We start from the raw sequence: 23682 nt of genomic DNA on the forward strand, positions 1-23682 counted from the left end.
AACCTCCCTAAAAATTCCACTGAGACTTGCTTTGATTTATATCAGCATTCTGTATGTCATTATTTCTTATTTCTCAGACTTATCTTGAAGCACATTTGAGTCACATGGGTTAAATATATTCATCTATCATTTGTCTTCAGGCCTTATTACATTGGGCCTCAAAATAGTCTCTGTTATTTTAAATTAATAGCTACATTATTAGCAATAGCCAATCACATTGCTTCTCTGTCTCAATTGCACTGTGAGGCAGATACCAGATTTAAGTCTTATTTTTTTAGTTGAAGAAACTGAAGCGTAGAGAGATTAAATCCTTAAGACATAAAGTACCAAGTCTCTGGGAGTAAGTGTCAACACTATGACTCAAGTTCAGATCTCACTAACACAAACACCAAGCTATTTTGAACTGAACTTATACATATGGTGTGGAAGACATATAGAAATGACTATATACAGACAGACTTTCTATTTCAGTCCATGGTCAACTGTTATTACAACACAAAGTGATGTGTTATATATTACATAAATACATTATATAAATTTATGTATATGAATGTGTGTATATAGGGTGTTTTGCCCTTTCTTACTTCCTCATGATAAAACTTGAAGAATAATTGTTTCTGTAACACATGAATTGCAAATGTATTTTTTTCATTTTGCAGACTCTGGAATGCTCATTTACCCCTCTTTAGCTTGAGAGTTACAATACCCTCATAGCTAGCAAGAGTGAGCCTGCTGCTGCCACCTTAAACTCAGTGCTTAAAGAATTTCATAAAAAATTGAAATTCTCACCTTTATTCAAGCTTGTCAGGAAACCTCCCCATAGCCCTTTGTATCTGAAAATGCATTATAACCTGTTTAAAGCACTGTGGGAGAAATAGCCTTACATTTTTTCAGTTGCACATAAAATCACTTTGTGAACTGCCAAATGAAAACTGGGAAACTCAGTGAATGGAGCTGCCTCCTTCAAAACCTCCTATGTGAAATGGAGCTTCCATGTTCCCTGCTTAAATAGCTAATGTGGTTACTTTATCTCTTCACTTTATTCTTAACTAGAAACTAGGAATTCTTTAAGAAATGCTCATTAGTTAAAGTGAGACAACCAGTGCTCACTAGCAGAAAGGAGACAACAAATATCCCTCCAAAAGTTATTCTCACACAGGAAGGGTTGAGAGCTGAAATAAACTGTATTGGAGCAGAGGGGTTTTTTTTGGTTGTTGTTCATTTTTGTTTTTTTGGTTTTTGCTATTAAAATTAGGTTGGTATTAATCTAAACTAGATTATTTTCCAATGTTAGTTGTAATCCTGAGGACTATCACTAAGAAAGTGACTCCAAAAATATAGTAAAATAAACAACAATGGTACACTAAAAATATCTATTCAACACAAAAGGAGGCAGTGATGGATTAACCAAGTAATTAAAAAGAAAGAAAGAAAGAAAATGGCAGGTGTAAATATTACCTTGTCAGTAATTACGTTAAATGTAAATAGATTAAATATTCCAAATAAAAGCTAGAGATTTGCAGAATAGATTTAAAACAATAATCCAACTACTTGTTGCCTTAAAAAGATACTTTATATTCAAGAATACAAATATGTTGGAAGCAAAAAAGATGGCAAAACTACACCATGCAAGCAGTAACCAATAGACAGCTGGTGTAGCTATACCAATATCAGGGGAAAAAGGAGTTTTTGACAAAAACTCTTAACAGAGATAAAAAATATTATAAAAGGTTCAATCTATGGTCAATCTGTCAGGAACACATAAAAATTATAAACATAAATGCATCTGATAACAGAACACCAAAGTACATAACCAAAAACTGACAGAACTGAAGGAAGAAATAGACAATTCAGAAATTATGGTTTAAGCCTCAACATCCCACTTTCAATAAAGGATGGAATAGGCAGAAGGTCAATATGGAAATGGAAGACTTGACCAACACCATAAGTTAACTAACTAAACCTACCACTCATCTATAGAACAGTCCAATCAACAGTAGCAAAATACACATTCTTCTCAAAGTCACATGGAACAATCTCCAGGATAGATTGTATGCTGGCCATAAACAAGTCTCAATACTAAAGAGGACTGAAATCATATAAAGTATATTCTATGACCACAATGGAATTAAATTAGAAAAAAAGTATTATTAAGAAAGTTGAAAAAAGTCACAATTATATGAAAATATTTTAAAAATGTACTCATTAAAAAACCAATGAGTCAAAGGAGAAATGAAAAAGGAAAGTAGAAACTACACTGAAAAAGTATATACATCATATTGAAAACTAGGGGATACAGCTAAGTCAGTGCTTAGAAGAAAATGAATAGCCCTAAAGACCTATATTTTAAAAGTAAAATCTCAAATCAATAACTAACCTTACACCTTAGGAAACTAGAAACAGGAGAGTAAACCCAAAGGAAGCAGAGGAATTAAGAAAAAAGATTATGTTTTTTCAAAGAACAAAATGATGACATTTGCAGCGACATGGATGCAACTAGGGATTCTCATATTAACAGAAGTCAAAAAAGAGAAAGACAAATATCATATGATATCACTTATATGTGGAATCTAAAATATGGCACAAATGAATCTATATACAAAATAGAGACAGACTCATAGACATAGAGAACAGACTTGTGGTTGCCAAGGGGGAGGGGGAAGGAGTGCTATGGATGGGGAGTTGGGGGTTGGTAGATGCAAACTATTTCACTTAGAATGGGTAAACAATGAGGTCTTACTGTACAGCACAGGGAACTATATCCAGTCTCTTGGGATAGACCATGATGGAAGATAGTTTGAGAAAAAGTATGACTGGGTCACTATGCTATATAATAGAAATTGGCACAACACTGTAAATCAACTGTAATTTAATTTAAAAATAAAAAATAAATAACTTTAAAGAAACTGATTCTGAAGCTAACACCCATTCTTGGTTGAAGACTTGAAAATGCATAAAATAACAAACATGAAATTGGTAATTCTAAAAAAAATTGTTTTCAGTGTTTAAAGTCAAGACCATTCCAAAGAATTTAGGGCATGATTTTAAAAGTCAATTTCCTTTTCACAAATGACCAAAATACTACTAAGTTGAGTTAATTTTTTTTTTTTTGCTATATCTACCATTAAATCTAGAGCTGGAATTTAGAGTTGTTGTGTCCAATCCCTTAAATTCATGGACCAGTGAACTCAAGCCTAGAGGGACAGAGTGAGTAGTGTTAAGCCACATAGCTGACTTAAGAGTACAGTGCACTTTGTTCTGTAAACAATTTAATATTTTAAAAATGCAAGTACTATGTGAATATACTCCTATGAAAATTCAAACATTACAGATATAGGCATTCTGATAGACATTCCTACCATTCATCTATCTATCATAAAGAGAAGAAAAAGTGAATATCCCCTCTATCCACTATTCTCAATTTCATTCTACTTCTCAAAGATTTGATGGAGATCTTTCCAGACATTTTTAAAATTCTTGAAGTTTACATTAAAATTTTTATTTGAGTACATCTTCAACTTTTTTTCTCTTTTTTTCCACTTAACCATACGTCCTAGAGATAATTTCATGTAAACACATAGAGATCTGCTTGTATTTGTATTTTTAACCTCTACCTAATAACATAATCTGGACGTAATTTACTTAAAGCTTCTTTTTTGAAGGGCATTTAATTTTTTTTAAAATATCTCTTGCTTTCACAAATGATGCTACAATCAACATTTCTGAATATACACTTTTGTGCAAATGTGCAAGTGCTTCTGGAGGGCAGATAACCAATATCGAATTGCAGGGTTAGAGGGTGTGCATACACAGTCGTCCTCAGTATCCATGGGGATTTGTCCCAGAACACCAAAATTTGTGGATTCTCAAGTCCCTTATAAAAAAATGGCATAGCATTTGCATATAACCTAGGTGTAGCCTCCCATATATATTAAAGATGGATATAGGAGGCCAGGTATGCTGGTTTCCTCTAGAATCTGGAAAAAGCAAGGAAATGGATCTTCCCCCCGAACCAGGCTCCAGAAAGGAGTGCAGCCCAATCAGAAACCTTGATCTTAGCCCAGTGAGATTCCTATTGGAATTTTGACCAATAGGACCATAAGATGATAATTTTGTGTTGTTTAAGCAACTAAATTTGTGGCAATTTGTCACTGCAGCAATAGAAAAAAATATGTAATTTAAGAGAATAGTCATTCCTTGAAATCCTTGACATTAGACATTTACCATTTTTTTTAACTTTTGCACGTCTTAAAATGGTGAGCCACTACTGCTTTCATTTGAATTTCCCTGATTCCTGATAACGGTCAGCTTCTTTTCGTAAGTTCTTGACATTTTGAATTTCTTCTGTGACTTTGTAGAGACTAACGTAGGTTCATTCCTCTGTTGGTCAGTTTAAACTTTCTGATTGGTTTGTAGAGTCTCTTTATATTTTTACATTCTGATATTAGTACTTTATAGCCTTTGCTTGTTACATATGTGCCAAATATTATTTCCCAAATTGTCACTTGTCATTTCACTTTCTCATCACTCATTCTACTTGATTGGAGTTGCTTGACCTGACTCACAGTTTCCTAACTCATCACCCAGTGCTGTCTGCGGGTCAATGCTACCTGCAGGTGCCATACACTAGGATGTGGTTGGGAATCCTTTATTCTGGTGAACTACTCCAAGGTTGAATAGATCAGAATACAGCCTAACTCTATAGGGGAGAAGAATGTTGTTTGTCTGTTTATTTGTTCATTTGTTTGTTAATGGAAAAAACACAGTAGAGAAGGTTGCCTTCTTATGGAAAGAATCCACAAATCCTATAACATCGATGAACTGAACAGCTGATAGACTGATTGAGATGATAGACATTTTTTTCCCCCCTCAGATGCTACACGACCTATTGTACTGAACAGCTGAGCATTTGGCCAACATGTGTTTAGGGCCAGCTCTATTCTGTTTTTACCCTATTCTGTTGTCACTAAACCAAAACTTCAAAAAGGAAATGTCTTGGGAACCTGATGTATATAAAGGTACATTTAAAACACAATTCATGAATGAAAAGATTGAAAATTAAAGTTAATATTTATTGATGGATTATGGTGTGCCAACCTTCTCACTGAATCCTCACAGCAATTCTGTAAGGTGCACATAATCTGTATCCAGTTATACAGATGAGAAAACAGAGGCTCAGAGAAGCAAGCAACTTGCTCAAGACAGCAGTAAATGATGGAACCTGAACTTGAACCAGACCTATCTGACCCAAAAGTCTTTACCACTATGAATATGCCATATCTCACGTCTGAGTCTTAACTATCCTACAATAAAAACTCTCTGGTAATATGAATTAGTAAGACATTCTGAATTATACCTTGTTTAATTACTTTTGAGGATATACAGAGAAATGAGGAACCAGGCTACAGTGTTCAATAGAAGAAAGTTAACAACAACAACAAAAAACCAAAATCCAAAAATTTGATGAAATGGACAGCAGTGATTTGTAATTAGTCATTGGTTTATCAGTTGATTACCCATTGATGGATGCTTCTGAAATAATGAAGGCTTCTTGAAAACTAGCTTTCCCATTCCTCTGTAATCTTATTTACCCTATAATTTGTAAAATAAATCTTTTATTCAGAGGTAAAAAATACAGAAACTTCATTATAGCTCCTGATTTATCTCAAATGCAGGAATTGTGTAATCCAAACTAATCGGCCTTGCATTCCTGGTTTCACCTTGATAGGCCTCTTGGGGTGGCGGGTAGGGGAAGGGTGTTGGGGGGATGAGGTGGGGACAGTGGCAGGGAAAAGGCAATCAGCTGCAAGTGTGACAGATACAGTGCACTGATTGCTTTCTGGAGAGAAAATCAATTCTGGGGACATTTACAGCCCATTCAGTAGAAATGCCTGGGGCTGCAGCAGAGCCCAGGCTGGCCTTGCCCTTCAGTCCTCCTGCCCTGAGGGGGCTCCAGGAGAAGCATCCTGGCCTGTTCAGTCCCTCACTTATCTCACAAAATCTTAGAGTCTCTGTTCCCAGAAAAGGTTAAATCAGCTTCTTCAATAAAAATTCCTTTCGCTGTATCTTTCTAGAAGAAATTAACTGCTTTGCTGCCAAGAAAGACCTAGGCCTCATTTTGATGAAATAATGGAAAAGTGTATGTGTGTGTGTGTCTGTTCCTTTTTCCTTTTAAATCTTGCAAAGGGCACCTGATTAGAGTTGAGGTAAGACTCCTGGTTTGCTGTTTGTTTCTTTGTTTATCACATTTTCTACAGACCCAACCTTTATATTTTTCAATTACAGTGGTACCCATTCCCTAAAGTTTCTGTTATTAAAGATGTCCAGGGTGTAGTAGACACAGGTTGTTTAGCAGAATTCCTCCCTGGGGGGAACCACCGGCCCCCAGTCTGTGCCCCACTTGTGCTGCCACTACTCTAAGAGATGGAATCAGGAGGCTTACCGGTCACTGAGAATGAGCCCTGGCCCTGACCCCAAGTCATTGCTTCCCAGAAGGGCTTGATCCCCAGAAGGAGTGGGTCAAAAATGTCAGATTCCTAGCTGGGGTTCCTGCAAAAGCTGAAAGGAAATTCTGTTTTTGGTCTTATAGGTCATTCTATTGGAAGAACTGAAATGAGCTTACCAGTGGCCATATTTTTGAGCTGTATGAGGGAGGAAGCTGTTTTGGATGAAAAAAAAAAATGAGGAGAAACCATGGGGGATGCAGAAGCAAGGGAGGGACACTGCACGCACTGCCTGAGACCCCAGATCAGCTACGTTTCAGCTCCACCTATAGGTTCCCAGTGATGGACCCTCTGGCTTATGCGAGTGTCTATGTATTCTGTCACTTTTTTTTTTTTTTGTGGAAGTGACAATGCTGGATCCTTAACCTGCTGAGTCACCAGACTAAGGAGTCTGAGTAAAGCCTTCTTCCACATATATTCAAACACCTATTTTCCCCTTTCCCAGCTTTTACAAAATAGGCTCATTGTATACATTCTATATACATCTTTACAATTTGCCTTTTCACTTAATGCATTGTTGGCACTTTTCCAGGTGGTACATTAGAGCAGCCTCATTCTTTTGAGAATAGCAAAGTGAGCCATATGAACGTGTTGGCCCTCTGTTTGTTTTTACGCTATTCATTGATGAGTGGACATTTTGTTGGTTTCCCAGTTTTTGATATTACAACCCAGTCTGCAATGTATGTCTTAATAAAAATATCTTTAGGCACTTGGGTAAGTATTTTTATAAAATAAATTCATGGCAATGCTATTTCTGGGTCAACAATTTCATGGACTTTTTCATAGAAATTTCATAGAAATTACCAAATTACCCTCCAGGAACGTTGTGTCAATATGAGGCTCGCAGCAACAGCATACATGAAAAGGGCCCTTTTTCCACACTCTCACTAAGGTGTGTGTATTCTATTACTCTTTTTAATCTTTGGCAATCTCTGAGGTAAATATATATCTCATTGTCTTCAGATGTGATCTTTAAATACTAGGGGGCTGAGACTCTGTCCTTCTGCTTAATGGTTATGTGTGTTTCCTCATCTGGGACATACTTGTATGTACCCCTTGCCTATTTTCTGCTGGAGTCTTTTATGTTTTTTCCCTGGTGATTTGTAACATCATACATTAAATGTATTCGTACACTGCCTGTTAATATAGCTTACCATTTTTTAAAAAGTCCATCTCATTTTTAAAAAAATTCCTATGTATGACCTCTTCTGCTAGGCAGAAATTTTGATTTTTGCATAACCAAATATATAAATATTTTCCTTTTAAATTTGTGTAAAAACCCCCAATAATGTCATGAATCTACTCCTAACACTTATTACCAAATATTTTAATAGCCACCTAAAGAATTCAATTTTGGAGTTTTCTTGTGGCTCAGCGAGTTAAGATCTAACGTTTCACTGCAGCAGTTTGGGTCACTGCTATGGCGCCAGTTCAATCCCTGGCCTGGGAATTTCCCTATGTTGAGTGCAGCCAAAAAGAAAAAAAAAAATTATTTTTATTGGCTAGAAGATTATGTGTTAACACTTTCAGGCTACTATATGTAATTAGTAATAATTTTGTGAGGAAATTACTATATGCCTGTTTTCAAACTGTTCTATTTCAATGTATGTGTTAATTTTCACTCAGGAAAGTTTGTTTGTAGCTCACTCCTCAATTAAGTAATGATGAGTAAGAGTTGAGATGAGGCCTAATGGGTTGGGTGCTAGCCCATCACAGCCACCTTTTGGTGAATGACCTTGGGTAAATCACGTCAGCCCTCTGGACTTCATGATCTCCATCTTGAAAGGAGAGGGTTGGATGAAATAAGCTCTGAAAATATTTCTAGTACCTAACTTTCAAGAGTCTATGAATTTTTTGCTCATATTTTTATTCATTTAAATCTTGTACTAAGAGTTCCCATCATGGCTCAGTGGTAGCAAACCCGACTAATATCCATTAGGATGCAGGTTCAATCCCTGGCCTCACTCTGTAGGCTAAGGATCTGGGTTGCTGTGAGCTGTGGTGTAGGTTGCAGACACAGCTCCAATCCTGCATTGCTATGGCTGTGGTATAGGCTGGCAGCTGCAGCTTCAACCCCTAGACTGGGAAATTTGATATACTGCAGGTTCAGCTCTAAAAAGCAAAAACAAACAAACAAACAAACAGAAAACTTCTACTAAATGATAAATCATTTTCTAATGCACGGTAAATACCATTCGATTTTTTTAAGAATTTTTTTTTGGGAGGTGAAGGAAATTATATTTATTATGTGCCTACCAGTTTCCAGGCATTGTACATGTCTTGCTTGATTTTGTTTTCAAAACAAAACTTTTGAGATGGAGGATGTAACCTCATTTTAAAAATGTGGAAACTACAGCTTACTGAAGTTACGTGATGGAATAAGTCGGTAGCCATATGCAAAAATGAACTAAAATACACATTGACCCTTAACTCATATCATATATAAAATTTAACTCATCATGGCTCACAATCCTAAATGTAAGAGCTAAAACTATAAAACTTCTAGAAGAAATCACAGGAGAAAATCTTAGTGATCTTGAATCTGGTAAAGACTTTAAAATGTGACACTGAAAGCACAAACCTCAAAAGAAAATGTCAATAAATGAGACTATCAAAATTTAAAATATTTGCTCTTCAAACAACACTGCTATGAAAATGAAGAGTCAAGCCACAACCCAGAAGAAAATATTTGCAAGACCCATATATCTGACAAAGGAATTGTGTCTAGGCTATATGAAGAACTCTTATGACCCATTAACAAAATAAACAAACCAAGGAAAATTGGTAACATTCGAATACATACTTCACTAAAAAAAAGAAATATGGATGCCAAATAAAAATATCAAAAGAAGTTCAACATCGTTAGCCATCAGGGGAATGCAAATCTAAACCACAATGAGATATCACTTCACTCACTTAGAATGGCTACAACTGAAAAAAGCTGACTTCCAAGTATTGAAAAGGACATGAAGGAGCCAGAAATCTCAAATACTGATGGTGGAAATGCGAAAGGGTAGAACTGCTTTGGAAAACTTGCAGTCTCTTAAAAATGCAAACATACACTTATCTATGATGCAAGAGAAAAGAAAGCATATGTGTATACAAAGATTTCTACATAATGTTCATAACAGCTTTATGAATAGAAATTAAAAGCTGGAACTATCTCAAATGAGCGTCAGCAGGTAGAGGGATAAACAAACTGGTATATCCTTATAATGAAATTAAATAAATAGACTTATCTGGAATAAAAAGGAATAAGTAGGATAAAAAGGAATAAAATACTGATACACACAACATGCATGAATTTCAAAATAATTAGGCTGAGTGAAAGAAACCAGACAAAAGAGAGAAGACATTGATATAAAATCTTATAACAGAATCTATAGTAATAGAAAGCAAATTAGTGGTTGTCTAGGGAGAGATAAATTACAAAAGAGCATGAGGAAACTTTTGGTGGCAACAGATGTGTTCATAATACTGATGGTGGTGATGGTTTCATGGATGTTTACATCCAACAAAACTTATTAAATCGTACACAAATATATGCAGCTTTTTTTAGTTCTATTTTACCCACAATAAACTTGCAAAAATGGATATATTCAGAGAGAATTTCTTTGACCCACGGTAACAGATAAAGGTACTAGTTATAAAGACAACTAACATCAAGTTCTTTTAAATCAAAGATTTTGCCAAGTTTCCAGCCTTCTCTTCTCTTTTTTTTTTCTTTTTTAAGTTTTAAATAGACAGCTTAGTTACTTGTACATAAAGAAAATGCTTCTTAATCATGGCTTGCATATACTAGTGTTCCCATATTATATATCCTTTGCCTTAAAATGTTTCATTAACCCCAGAATGATTTTAACTGCTATCACCCAAACTGGTGAGAAATTAATCTCAGGCATAGAGAGGAATGTTGGGTGTGTGAGATTTTTGTTTTTAATCTAGAGCATAAAAAGTGCTTAAGATTCTTTGCCTAAGCTAAGAGCTTAGAATAATTTCACCCAGGTATTATTTGCAAAAAAAAAAAAAAAAAAAAAGTTTTCATTTTCTTAAAAAATGAAAACTCTCACCTTTGATAATGAGATTTTTTAACATAAACATAACCTCTCCCATCCTGTTCTTGAACTGATGATTTGTAAGCAAACATCTCATGATCTTTAAGATGAGAGTTGCCTCAAGGTAGTTATGCGTGAGGACACACGTATTGTGTCTTCTCCTGGCACTGCCCTTTCTCTAAACATTTTCAGAAGTTCTTGGTAGAGTCATCTCTGAGCCAAAAGGAAAACTGGTCTCTTCCTTACAGTTACAAATCATCCAAATTGTTATTACAAAGTTTGATAACCTACTCCATCTACCAGGCCTGGTTCCACATCATTTCAGACTATTTTCAAAAATCCTCCCAAATTAGTTCCCCCAAACAACCAAAAAATTGGCAACAATAGTTTGAAAAAATTCTACTCTTATTTGACTAATAGGTTGCTTAACCAATATCCTGATGCAGGGACATATTTTTAAAATTTTTGACTATAAATAAATAGGCATTAAATAGGCATTTTATCTTTTATATTTACAATTGTTATAATTGTGTTTGTTCTTCATAGGGGAATCAAGAGTTAAAACACATACAATAATAAAATATTAATAAAAAATGGAAACTGGTCACATACTAAGGTCATTTTAGTTAACTGTCATAATTTAAATATAGAAAATTAACTTTTTGCAATCCAAGAAATGTTAAGCAAAATCTTCAAAAAAGATTGTCCCTAGAGAACAGCATTTAAGAGGACAGTGTCACTTTCAATGTGTCCTGAAATTCTAATTCATTTGGTAGCAGAATTATAGAACAAAGTTTTAATTAAATTTGCTTCTCACAAATCTGTCAGATATCCATTTCTTTGGGAGATTTCTTTCACCAGTTTGCTGTTCAATTTCACAGGTTAAGCCTATTCATTACTATTAAGAATATTAGAGATATTAAGAGTATTAGAGAGATTGCATTCACTCCTTTTTCAAAAGATACAGGCAGTCTTACCAGACTAGATGGAAATCATCTTTAAAGGCATGTAGTCATGACATCCCCGTGATGATTTTAAGGAAGCTACTCAAAGGACCAATGATATCATCAATGGGCACATCTTGCCTCTCCTTGAAAAGAAGAGGTGAGCAAGCTACAATCGAAGCTATGAAGAATACATGATCCATTGGAGTTAGAAGGGTTCAATACATCCATGGCTCTGTTTAGATAACTAATCTGTGTGCTTACACAGAATATGAGGTTTAGCAGCAGAATTCAGGCCAAGGAGTGTCTCAGCCGAGGATTTTCAGCAGAAAGTTCTTTAAAGCAATGCCCACGCCTTTAACATAGCTGACTAAAAGCACTCCACTTATGGAATAACAAGAATGTTTGTTTTTGTGGTAAGTTCCTAATGAAGATTAATATCAAGGCTACAGCAACCACAAGTATAGCAAAACCCACAAAAACTGTATCAATCACCTCGCTTGCAAGAGATTCTTTCCAATGTCTCTGTGTCCTCTTCTTTTGGGACACAAATGACTGTAACTGTAGATGTTAACAAGAGCCCTGAGGAATCTTAATGGAGGCCCTCAGGTGACTGGTCCAAATGCCTAGGCAGTGAAGTTGGCCACCTCACCAGCTCCCCTTGAGAGTGGTCCAGCCACCACAATGATTCTTTAAGACTTGCATGACCACTCTGACCTACTTTCATGGATCCTATTCTGGTAAGTTGCAGGAGACCTTGTTTTTGTTGGTTTTATTTCGAAATGCAGTTTCCCCAATAAAAATACTGGAGCACACAGGCAATCCCAGACCGACATAAAACTCATAACCAAATCCTTCTGGATGTAACATTTGCTCCTGAAGAAGCTCCTATAAACCACACTGACTACAAAAGAAGAGAAACTATTGGTGTTGGGGCAAGTGTGATTCAGTCTTCAAATCTCAGATTTTCACATTCCCATATAGGTTACCCAGCTCCCTCATTCTCTGCCTGCCATCCGACCTCCCAACCTGTTTTTACCTATGTACAGTGGGAAGTGAGCACAGCCAGGACTGTGGCTGGCCTCCTCTCCATCGAAAAGTGACAAGTTGTACCTTTCCAGGATGATCCCCAGCCGCCTTTGTTACCACTGCTAGAATGAGATTATATCCTAGCGGCACCTAGTTCTGGGCCATGTAAAAATAGAGTCACTAGATATATATTTTGTGGTTGAAATGAATGTACACTTGGCTGTAAAGCTCAATTTAAAAGAGAAGTGTTCCCATCAAGTATGTAGCCTCTCAAACTGATTACTTAAAAGTTGGCCTGAATTTGTATATTTATCTGTATAATTGAATTGCCCAGTGAGATATGATTTTAATATACTCAGGCCAAAAAATCCTAACCCAGGAGATGCAGAAGGAGAGAACCATCACAGAAGGCTACCTTCTTCACAATGACCCTTTCAGAGTTGTTAATTTCCAATTGCCAGTATAAGGAAATAAGGGTCACTGGTTATTTTGCTTGAGTATCTAGGCTCTGATAAATGGCTAGGCAAATTGTCAGCCTTTTCCTTTTCCATCTCCCCTCTTTAGATTTCTTGGGTAGTACTTGGTGCCACCCTGTGAAAGAAAGCTGTCTCTGAGAAGAAAACCAAAATACCTTCATGAGATGCTCCTCTACCAAGAAATACTTCCAAGAAGAGTTTAAAGATCATTTGTTTTTGCTGATTTTTCTAGCAACTTGTCTCCCCACTCCCACTCCCTTTTCCTGCTGTCAGCACAAGCCCTCTGTATATTTCACAGAGCCTTGCTTCACTCTCAGACACAGCCTAGAGAAACCATATCCCTGAGTGATGGGATAGCCCAGCATCCATACTCTGGAAGCTCTGGCCTTTTCTCTTCAGGGATATGGCAGGGAATAGCTTCGGGCTATGTACCTGTGTGGAAAACGGAGGCACCTTTGCTGACACTGCTCTCCCACATCTCGTCATTGTAAAATGAAACTTGCTGTGTTACTAATCCAGAAAGGCAGCTGGAATTTTCATCTATCTGCTGTCAGATGCACGGCTAATGTCATATTGGATTATATGATAATAGTGAAGTAAATACTTTAATGGCTTATCTCAACCACACTGTAGATAGAAGAGTGAAGCAAAGAGGGCTAGGTAGCTATACAGAGAGAAGCAGGAGGGCTGGATTTAGGAGCCATGTATTCAGGTGAAGGACTGAATTTGGTCTACTTCCTAGATCATCATTCGTGGAGTATGAACCAAGCTTATTCTACCCAGTAGCACTGACTTTCTCAGTTGATATATGTTCTGTGTAAAAAAAAAAAAAAAATACCTGTAAGGAAATAACCTTCATTGCTTGTCATCTCTGAGAGAGCCTGTCTCCATAATGAATTCTTTTTCCCAGGGTGATTCTCAAGGGGAGGGGTGTACCTATGAAGAGGCAATACTTTTCTCTTACTTTGTCTCTCCCAAAGAACCTAGGAGAGAGACCTAAATATACTGGCTGTTCATTTAGTGATGAGGTATATGGTTGTTGCTCTTTACCTGACAGAGCTAACCTGGGTCCTCACTCTCAAGAGGGAGTCAGGAAGAAGAAAACTGTGCTGAGCTCATGAATGAAAACCCTGGGTTCAAATCCAGATGCTGACTTCACCAACACCATTAACTTTCTGGGCTTCACATCCTCATTTGTAAACTGCAAGGTATACTATGCCACTCAGAGAGTGAATCAAGGGAGATGAGGGATGAGAAAACTCTTCATATGTAGGAAATGAGATGTTAAAAACATAAGGCTTTTATTACCACTGACTAGCACAAGGGTTTCCGATCTGGCTGACTGTCAGAGGTGTATGGAAATTTATTGAAAATATAGAATTCCGGGTCCCTACCCAGACCTACTGAATTAGAATCTCTGGAAAAGAGGTCATTTTCCAAAAGGCCTGGAAATCTGTACTTTGGGAACTTCGTGAGCAATTCTGATGCTCACTCAGGCTTAGGAATCACAGTGCCAGGATTTGAACTTCTTATAGACCGGACCTGTTTATCTTAGCATTTTAAAACCTCCACACCTGATATATGGTATTTATATAACCAAACAATGACAAAATATTCACTGGACAAATATTTACTGAGGACATACCATGTGCCAGGCATGGTGCTAGCCACCAGGGAAATGCATAGCACAATGCTGGTCTGTACTGAACACAGGCTCTGTGTGTTGGTGGTATGGGTGTCATAATGCAGGTACAACAGTTATACTGCAGTATGCTCACTACTACCAGAGAGCTCCAGCCATTGAAGGATTTTCATCAGTCCTTTGATATGGTCTGAGGTTGTCGAACTTGTCAGTCTTTCCTTTATGTTTGACGCCTGAGAATATTCTATTTTCAATGTTTTTTTATGGGCAATATTTCCTGCAAAAAATACTGAGAAGCTTTAATGAAAACATTGTGTGGATTTTCCCATAGGTCCAATTTCATGTTTCCTCCTGATCAGTTTCCTTGGACTCATGAAGAATTTTTTTTTTACACAAACAACATGTTGGGGGCAAATGAGAGTGGAAATGTTAAGTCTAAACACCACAGGTGCAGAACAAGAGTTACCAAAGGACGTGCCATGAAAGAGGAGAGGGAGAAACAAGATCTCCTGGGAAGTCTCACTCCAAGATGAAACGAATTTTCAAAATATAAAGAGGTTGCAAAGAGAAAAGTTAAAATTCCAATATCTGTCTTGGGATATGAAAAACAGTAAGTGTTCTTAATTCAACCCAAACATGGCCGTTCGACCCCAGTGTCTGGCTGACCCTAGCAAAGCTGGCTGACCCAAGTTTTGCCCATCCCTTGAACTAAACTTGAACACAATGTAAGCCTAAAGTCATTTGGAAGATCATTTGAAAATATTTTCCTCTCTTTGTCTTCTGTTTCGGACTGAGAATGCTCTGAGGAGAGCCATGTAGAACCACAGGGGAGAGAGAGCTCATTCTTTCTATGTTTATATGTGCTTTTATGATGATTTCCCTTCAAGTGTTGGCCGGCAAAGGAATGATGAACTTTGAGAAGCTCCTTGGTTTGTGCAGGGTGGTGTGAGCAAATCACATTCCCATTGGACAATGTGATTGGAGAAGAAGCATTAGATCCAAACTGTAGTTCTGGGGTCCTGCTCTAAGTCAGCCATTCAAAACATGCTGCTGAAGGAAGTAAGGAGAGAATAAATGAAGGAAGGCTGACCAGGTCTGATTACGACATTTCACCAAACATGAGATTAAACTACAGCAGCCACAGAAGTCAAGGATCAGGAGGTTACCACCCTAGGGGTGTAAACATATCCCAGATACTGGGCAAGAAGTGGAAACTTAAGATGTAGCCCCTGCTACGCATTCACAATCTGAGAGCCACTGAGCCATCAATTTGGAATTCCATAGGCAACTCATAGAAGGAGAGGTCTGGTATTGGATCTGCATCAGAGAGGTGTCAGGACTCTGGCTGAGCCTTGAAGGGTCAAGAGGATTGGAACAGATGGAAGAGAGGGGAAGAAAGTACCTTAAAGTAACAGACTGAGAAAAAGCACAGAAGGCATTTAAACCATGATGATAATGTCCAGGAGCCAGCAAGCTGACCGGGATGAATGAGGGAGGGCCTAGAAGGTAGTCGGGGAGCTGGTGGGCCTTGAAGTGACAAAGGAACCAGGACTCGGTACAGCAGGAGCTCAAGAAGGAACAAGGCGCCACCAGAGGCTCTTGAGCTGAAGCACAATGTCCTTGGGTGCCTTGTTTGGGAGAGTGGGCACTGCCTACCCACCTCTTGGCCGACTCCTGCTCCTTTGCATGGCTGCTGAGGTTGGATGGAAATCCAGAGAACATTTCTGTTGCTCTCCCAAGTGAACAGATCCACGGATGTGTGGGGCAAGCCCCCCTTACACTCCCTTGTCTGAAAATTAACCAGCATGATGGAGACGAGATCACACACTCAAAACAAACCGAGAGCCTCTTCCCTCTAATATGATTTGCCAGATGACAGATGATCCCAATCCCTGTAATTACTTAGATACTTTAATTGACTTTCAGTGGCAGTAATAAGTAACTGGAGTTCAAGCTTGTAGAATTTCCTTCCTAATTGTCGCTGTTAAACTACTCATTACAGGGATAAATAACACACCACTTTATTTAAACCGTTTCCTCCATACATGTAAATTCCAGCGGAAGTGCCCCAGTATTTGCAAGCCCGGAGGAGAGCTGTTTGGGGGCCCGCAGCCTGGTGGTGCACTGTCTAGATTGCTGCTCAAGCTGGCTGGCTGCTTTATTTGAATTAGCAAGCTACAAGTTTCCAACACTGACGCACTTCCTACTGCTTTGGATTTAAAAGGCTGTAGAAAGGATAATTGACCACAGCTTGTCAGCAGGAGAGATTTACTGTCATTAGTGCAAACTCAGATGAATTACTTTAATATCATGGAATATAAAAAATAGCCAGATAGTTTCCTTTCTCGGTATGTTAAGAGTACTTAAATAGCTTTTCACACTTCACCTCTGCATTTGGATGTAAAGGAGGGAGGAAACCATAAAGGGCCCCTGAGTGGGAGTGGAAGGGAGAGTGGGACTAACTTGGCCGGGGTAAGGAAAGGTGGATTTCAATTCTCAGATGAGATCCAAGTCAACAGACCTCTTCAGAGTTGCTTGTTTTCAGGGTGGCATAAAAGCTAAACAGACATTTTTTTAAAGTTCCCAATATTGATTTCTATTTTCCAGTGTAGTACTAATTTTAAAAATTCTATTACAACTTGGGTTCTTTGTGTTTTGACCCAATTTTAGAGAAAAAGAACTAGAAATATTGCAAGGTAGATTCTAAAACCTTTATTACACCATAGATACAAGTTTGGGAGATCTGAATTGTTTCACTCAGAGCCATATCGACATGGCCTCTTACATGTCCTATTTTGTTTGTTTTGTTTCCTGAACCATCCATTCTTCTGAGGATGGTGTAAAAAAAAAAAAAAAAAAAAAGAGCCAATGCCCAAAAGAGTCAAAGAATGCCTAGAACTGGAGCAATTTATTTTCATTTTGCTTCCCTATGGTTCTTTTTGCAAACATATTTGCCTCCTAACTCTCAGAACCCAAGGCAAGCTGCCACTGGGAATTATTTCATTGTGATTTGGGAGAGGAGGCCTTCATTCCTCTCCGACTGTTGAATTTAGACTTACTTTGCAGTCTGCCCCTTGCCTCTACCAAGACACAAACATGTGGGCCCAGTTCCTGTTGTTATTGTAACTGAAATGGAACTAATCTCACTCATTTCTGTGGGGCTCAGCACTGCAGATGAATATCTGTGAATGATGGTGCCAATTACTATTGCCCAGTTAGTAGGTGGTAAATGCTATTTGTTCTCCCACCCTTTTATTTCTCAAACATGTTTCGATACTCCTGAGAGGTGAAAGTAATAGAAATTCTCTTCTGAAAGGAGGAAAGAAAGTCCATAAAATCCAACAGCATATTTCATTACTGCCTATCTGAATGTTTCCTTTTCACCACTGAGTATCACGGCAGTAATAAAGAGGGAGATGAACATTTCACTAAATCACCTCATTAGGAGCTATGTTGTTTAAAACATATAAACAACAGCAGTAACAAATGTAAAGGCACTACAAGCCCTGGTCTTTCCCTGCACTGCCACTGTATTCCAGGTCTGAAGGTGAATGGGCTGGACTTCTCAGGATCAGTGAGTGATGGAAATTCCAGAGACTTGGGGTTGAAGGGTCTCTCCCTGACTTCTGGTTTCTAACATTTAGAGTGAGTTGTTTCTTCACCTACATCCCATCAATCTGGTGATGGCTTACTTCCAAACTGCTTTGAGAGATTCTTGGTTTGAGTTTCCTAATTTCATTTTTAAAATTCAGTTGGGGATGGGGCAGTGGAGTTCCCAGCCCCCTGGCTATTTGTCCAGACTCTGTGTGTTTGTGTGTCACAGAGAAAGACATAATATTTATATTTTAAGAAGAAAAGAGGAGAGAGTTATGATGGCGAGAGATCTGAGGAAGTATATTCAAAGCTGTTGAAGCCCAGTTATAAAATGCTTGCTCCCCCATCCCTCCCAGATGGGTAGCAACAGAATTACCTTCATCACTGCAAAATGTGTGTGAAATGATAGCAACCTTCATATGAAAAAGAAGAAAATGGCAAGAAATAGCAGTGCACCTGACTAGGATATGTTAGTATGGTGATGTACTGTTGTCATCAGGGCTCCTTTCATGTTCTTCAACACAGACTGGATCCAGGCCTGACCAGGATGACAACATTTTCTCTTCAGTACATAGCCATGTGTTCTTTGAAGTAAAATCCGCATGTTCTGTCTCTGCTTGGGGTGCAGCATTAGCTGGCCCATCATATACCTGGTGGAGTGTCTGAGCTCAAGGCAGGGTTGTAAATAAGGCAGCACATCAGATTAGAGATGCTTACAGAAGTGTTGGGAGGAATGGACTAGATGCTGGTCATGCCTGTGGCCAAGAGTGTGCAAAATGGACTTACTCCACCTCTAGGACCAGAATACAGCAGGGAAAGGAAATTTTTTTTTGTTTGTTTTCACTTCTCTCTGTCTGTCTGTCTGTCTGTCTGTCTATCTATCTATCTATCTATCATCTATCTTCCAGTTTTATTGAGATATATTTGACACACAGCACTGTATAAGTCTTAAGATGTACAACATAATAATCTGTCCTATATATCTCATGAAATTATTATCACAGAAAGTTTAGTGAATATCTACATCTCGTATAGATACAAAATTAAAGAAATAGAAAAAATATATTTTTCCTTATGATGAGAACTCTTAGGATTTACTTTCTTAGCAACTTCCATATATAATGTACAGAAATGTTAATTATATTTATCATGTTGTACATTACATCCCTAGTACTTATGTGTCTTATAGCTTTTAAATTTAAATTTAACAGCCTGTCACTCAGAAAAGCTTAGCATCTCTTTTTAGGGATAGCTTGATCCATATGACAGATTATAAGACATGTTTGAAATCTGAGAGAGATGGGAAAAGGAGGGAGAAAGTGAGGGAAAGAGAGAAAGAGAGAGAGAGGAGGGAGAGAGAAGAAAGAAAGGAGAGAATTTTAAAGGTTGGATTTTGTTTCTATGCCTGTTTCATGGGTTGCAGTGGATGCTAAATAGCCTGCATTGAATGTTTCCCCTGGTTGGTCCTAATGAGCAAGTGCATTTCTGGATTTGGTGGGTATGCTACATGTGGGCACACTTCTCTGGATGTTACCAGCTATGAACACACCCCTCTTCACTGTCACCTCCACTCCCCTGACAGCTCAGCTCATCTTCCTGGCAAAAGAGACACCGTCAATTGCCAGAAGGCTGCCTATGAATACTGGGGAAGGCGCAGGGGAGGGTGGCAAATAATAAATCGCTAATGACACAAGGCTGTGTGTATGGTGACACTGTTGGGACAGCTCCAGGTCTTTTCCTCAGTCCTGATTTCCCTTAGTCTTCACTGCATTGCTGGGCTTGGGTGAGCACAGAGGGGCTTTTCAATAACTGTACTTGGCGCCTGATATTCTGTGGTATAGATTTTGATGGTGGACTTTTACACATTTCAGTGTGACATTAACGTATGTCCCCTATCATTATGCCTTTTATTCTCCCTCCCCAAATTTAAATAGTTTCACTTTTATTCTCTTGCAAAGCAGTTTGTACAATGTAAAGACATATAAAGAAGTAAAAATAACCTTTAATCTTACCATCAGTAATAACTCATTTAATACTTTGGAAAACGTCTTTCTAGATTTTTTGCTATGCATGTATACACACAAACATACACAAGGACAAAGAAACTTACATATGTTCTTTCAAAAACATCTTTTTTTTTTAAATTTAGAAACATATCTTATCCAAATTCCTATGCCTGTAAATACGTTCTACAGCATTCTCTCAAATGGTTTCTTAATCATATGGTTTCTTTTTTCATTATTATAAAGTACTTGTGGATACATCTTCACATACTTTTAGGACATCTTTAGGATAAATTTCTAGAAGTAGCCTTGCTGATCTGAAGAATATAAGTATCTGCAATTCAGATATGAGTTCTCATATTGTCTTCTAGAAGGTCATACTAGTAATATGTATTATGGTGGGTTTTTTTATAAGGATGTTTTTATATTTATTTTCTGGCTTTCTATGATACAGAAAAAAATATCTAATGACTATGTAAGACACTTTTAGAAGGCAAAGTCAGGCTATAGTCAGATGATTATTTTGCCAAATTCATTGTCCTTTTACAGTTCCTGAGTTTTCATTATTACTTTCTGCTAAAAAGTAGTATCGTGTATGAGTTATTTCAAGTTTGTGATTTTCAGTTATCGTTTTGTGATTTCATGTTAATGATGTGTGGGCATGGTGACCTTGGGGTAGTATGCAGCCAGGCAGGCTCACATGTGGGATTTGCTTTGGAGTTTCGATGACAAACATCTAGATGATTCCTGTAGCCAGTGCACTGTGATTGCAAGATGAAGGCACAGGGTGTCTCATCCCCATTTGGTATAAAAATGGTACCCAACCTCTTGTCCAGCAGTAGGCAAAATATCTCTTCAGGTCTGCGTAATGTGTAAATGTGTTTGCTGTGAAAACACATGCAGGTTCAAAGGTTCTTAGATCATTGCTAAAGAAACATATCCACAGTCAGAGGGAAAAACAGAAGACTGAGACTGTCATGTGTGGATAGGGGCAGGAGTGAAGAAGGAATTACTGTGACTGAAAATCTTGAGAAACCTTGAGGTAAGATGGGGGAAATCAGAAAATAGCTAGGCTTTTTAGGTATTAGCAAAATAATCAGATTAAGTAAAAAAAAAAAATGTAGTTCCAGTAGCAAAACTGAAACTCAAGACACAAAATAAACCATTGTATAAATTTTACCAATTTGGTTTTTGCTGATTTAAATATGTGTGTATGTATATAGCTGTGAGTTTGCATAGAGTTCATTGTTCAGTAGCAGGAAGACATACATTACACAGCCTGATAAATTGTATCATGAAGCTCAGTTCTTTAAACACGAAATCACAGCCAACCCCTCTGGGCGCAAGCATAAGGCGTGAGAACTACCCCAGCACTGCTGCTGTTATCATCTGGTATCTAGGCCCTTCATTAATATTTACTGAGCCCTAGACTAAGCAGAGACCCCTCCATAACTCAGTGAACCAATGCCATACTCAGAAAATAGTCTAATCTTGGCTTTTAATGTAAAAGCAGAATTTTTTAAATGTTTGAAAATCTGAAAAAAAATGTACCTCAAGATAAGCTACATGGCTTTTATACATTTTTTTTCTGAACTGAGAACCCAAGTCCTGTTGTAAAATAACCCTGCAGTCAATTTTGACTCCTCTCCTTATCTGAATGGTCCTTTTCAAATTGCACCTGAGAAGGAAAATTTTCCTTGTCTCTCATTCTATCTTGTTTTCTTATGTAGAAGGGAGAGTGGGGTTAAATATATCCTACAATGAGCTGAGCAGCTCATATACACCAGGCATGGTGATAATTACTTTATCTATGTCAAATCATTCACTGCCATAGCCTTATAAGATAGGTCATATCATTGAGCTCCGTTAACTAAGCTGTCTGGAATTTGTACTAATACTCGGAGGGAGGGATTCAAACTCAAGTTAGCATGACACCAAACTTCTGGGAAAGTAGAAGAGTTCTTAGGATTTCTTGTTTCTCCTTGACATCACAGAAGTCACTATTCAAGAGAAATTGTGGCCCAGAGTCTTTGTAACAATATACATATAATTCACACTTTGTTGTAAAATGAGTTTCTCACCTTCTTGTGGTCCATTCTGTGGTCTATAATGCCATGTGCAAGAAAAATAAGATGACTTAGTTTTTGCCATAGGAAAGCTTCTAGATCTTCTAGTTTAAATTGCATTAACCGGCTACCCCCAATACAGCATTAGGCAAGACATTTTCATGGCTGGACCGGCTGAGATGATGCAAAAGAGACTAGTGCGTAAATATCAGCTGCCTTCATAACATGTGATTTGTCATGAACAATGACAAGCAGCTTTAGGACAATAGTTATTCTTCACAGTAGCCACAGTTTTGTGAATAGTGCCTCCCAAATGTGAAATATGGGATATGTGTTTAATTAATTCTCAACATATTTTAAGAGAAATCTTATGCTTTCAATAACCTGAAAAAAAATAGATCAGGGGATATTTTCCTAGTTTAAAATTTTTCTTTGTGTTACTTGCCCTCACTTGAGTTTTAAGCAATGCAATAATGTTGATGATAATGAAGATGATGGCTAAAATTTATACTTCATTCATTCTTTGCCAAAATCTGTGCTAAACACTTTACTCATATTACCTCATATGGTCTTCACAGCCAACCCTTGAGGTATGTACCCATTATACATATAAGGAAATTGAGACCTGGAAAATTTAAAAGATTCACTCAAAGTGAGAAAGTTCTAGAGCCTGGACTCAAACAAATGTCCGTTCCATTACTCCAGCTATACTTTTCTTTAAACAAAGGGATAACATTGTGTTCCCTACAAATGACATTTGATCTTCATGTCTGCCTGGTAATGGGCCCAGCTATGCTTGTAGGTTGCATGTAAAATGAGGGCTCCTGCTGAGTTGTGCCTGTCTGTGCATGTTGGGCCCACTACCCACTGTGATTCTTTTCTGGCCTGTCAGGATATTCCCTGCTTACTATTAAATCTCTAAATCTCACCATTTATGGTCTTCCTCAGCTGGTCTGGCTGTGAATGTGCACTGCCTAATCCTATGTGGGGGGCACTAAAAGTAAAAGTCAGGGGACTAATTAAGTAAAAGCTGCTATAGGAAAGTGCAGTTGCAAGGAAGGAAGTGGTCCCACCGGCACAGCTGGAGTGTGGGGGGTTTTCTGAAGCATTCTACCATTTATATTTTATCCCCATTGACTAGTGATCTCTGGAAACCATTTAGAAGTTGGACCTCAAGAGACTGGACACAGGACATGTGAGCCTAATAAATTCTAATATAAGCCAACCAATAGTAATAATTCATTCTAATGTAGAACAACAAATGCAAAATAAAACAAAGGGATGGGGACAAAGGCAAAGAAGACAAAGTGCAAGGGAGACAAACTGCCCTGCTCTGATTCCTTCCTTTTACTTCATTTGACCAATTCTTT

General features: G+C 37.8%; 1 protein-coding gene across 4 annotated transcripts in view; it reads right to left on the reverse strand.

Moving 5' to 3' along the window:
- Nucleotides 1-23682, reverse strand: part of MTERF1 (mitochondrial transcription termination factor 1) — a 567546-nt gene that overhangs the window by 113642 nt on the left and 430222 nt on the right. The window lies entirely within an intron of this gene.

Source organism: Phacochoerus africanus, chromosome 11 (assembly GCF_016906955.1).
Source record: "Phacochoerus africanus isolate WHEZ1 chromosome 11, ROS_Pafr_v1, whole genome shotgun sequence".
Lineage (NCBI taxonomy): Eukaryota > Metazoa > Chordata > Mammalia > Artiodactyla > Suidae > Phacochoerus > Phacochoerus africanus.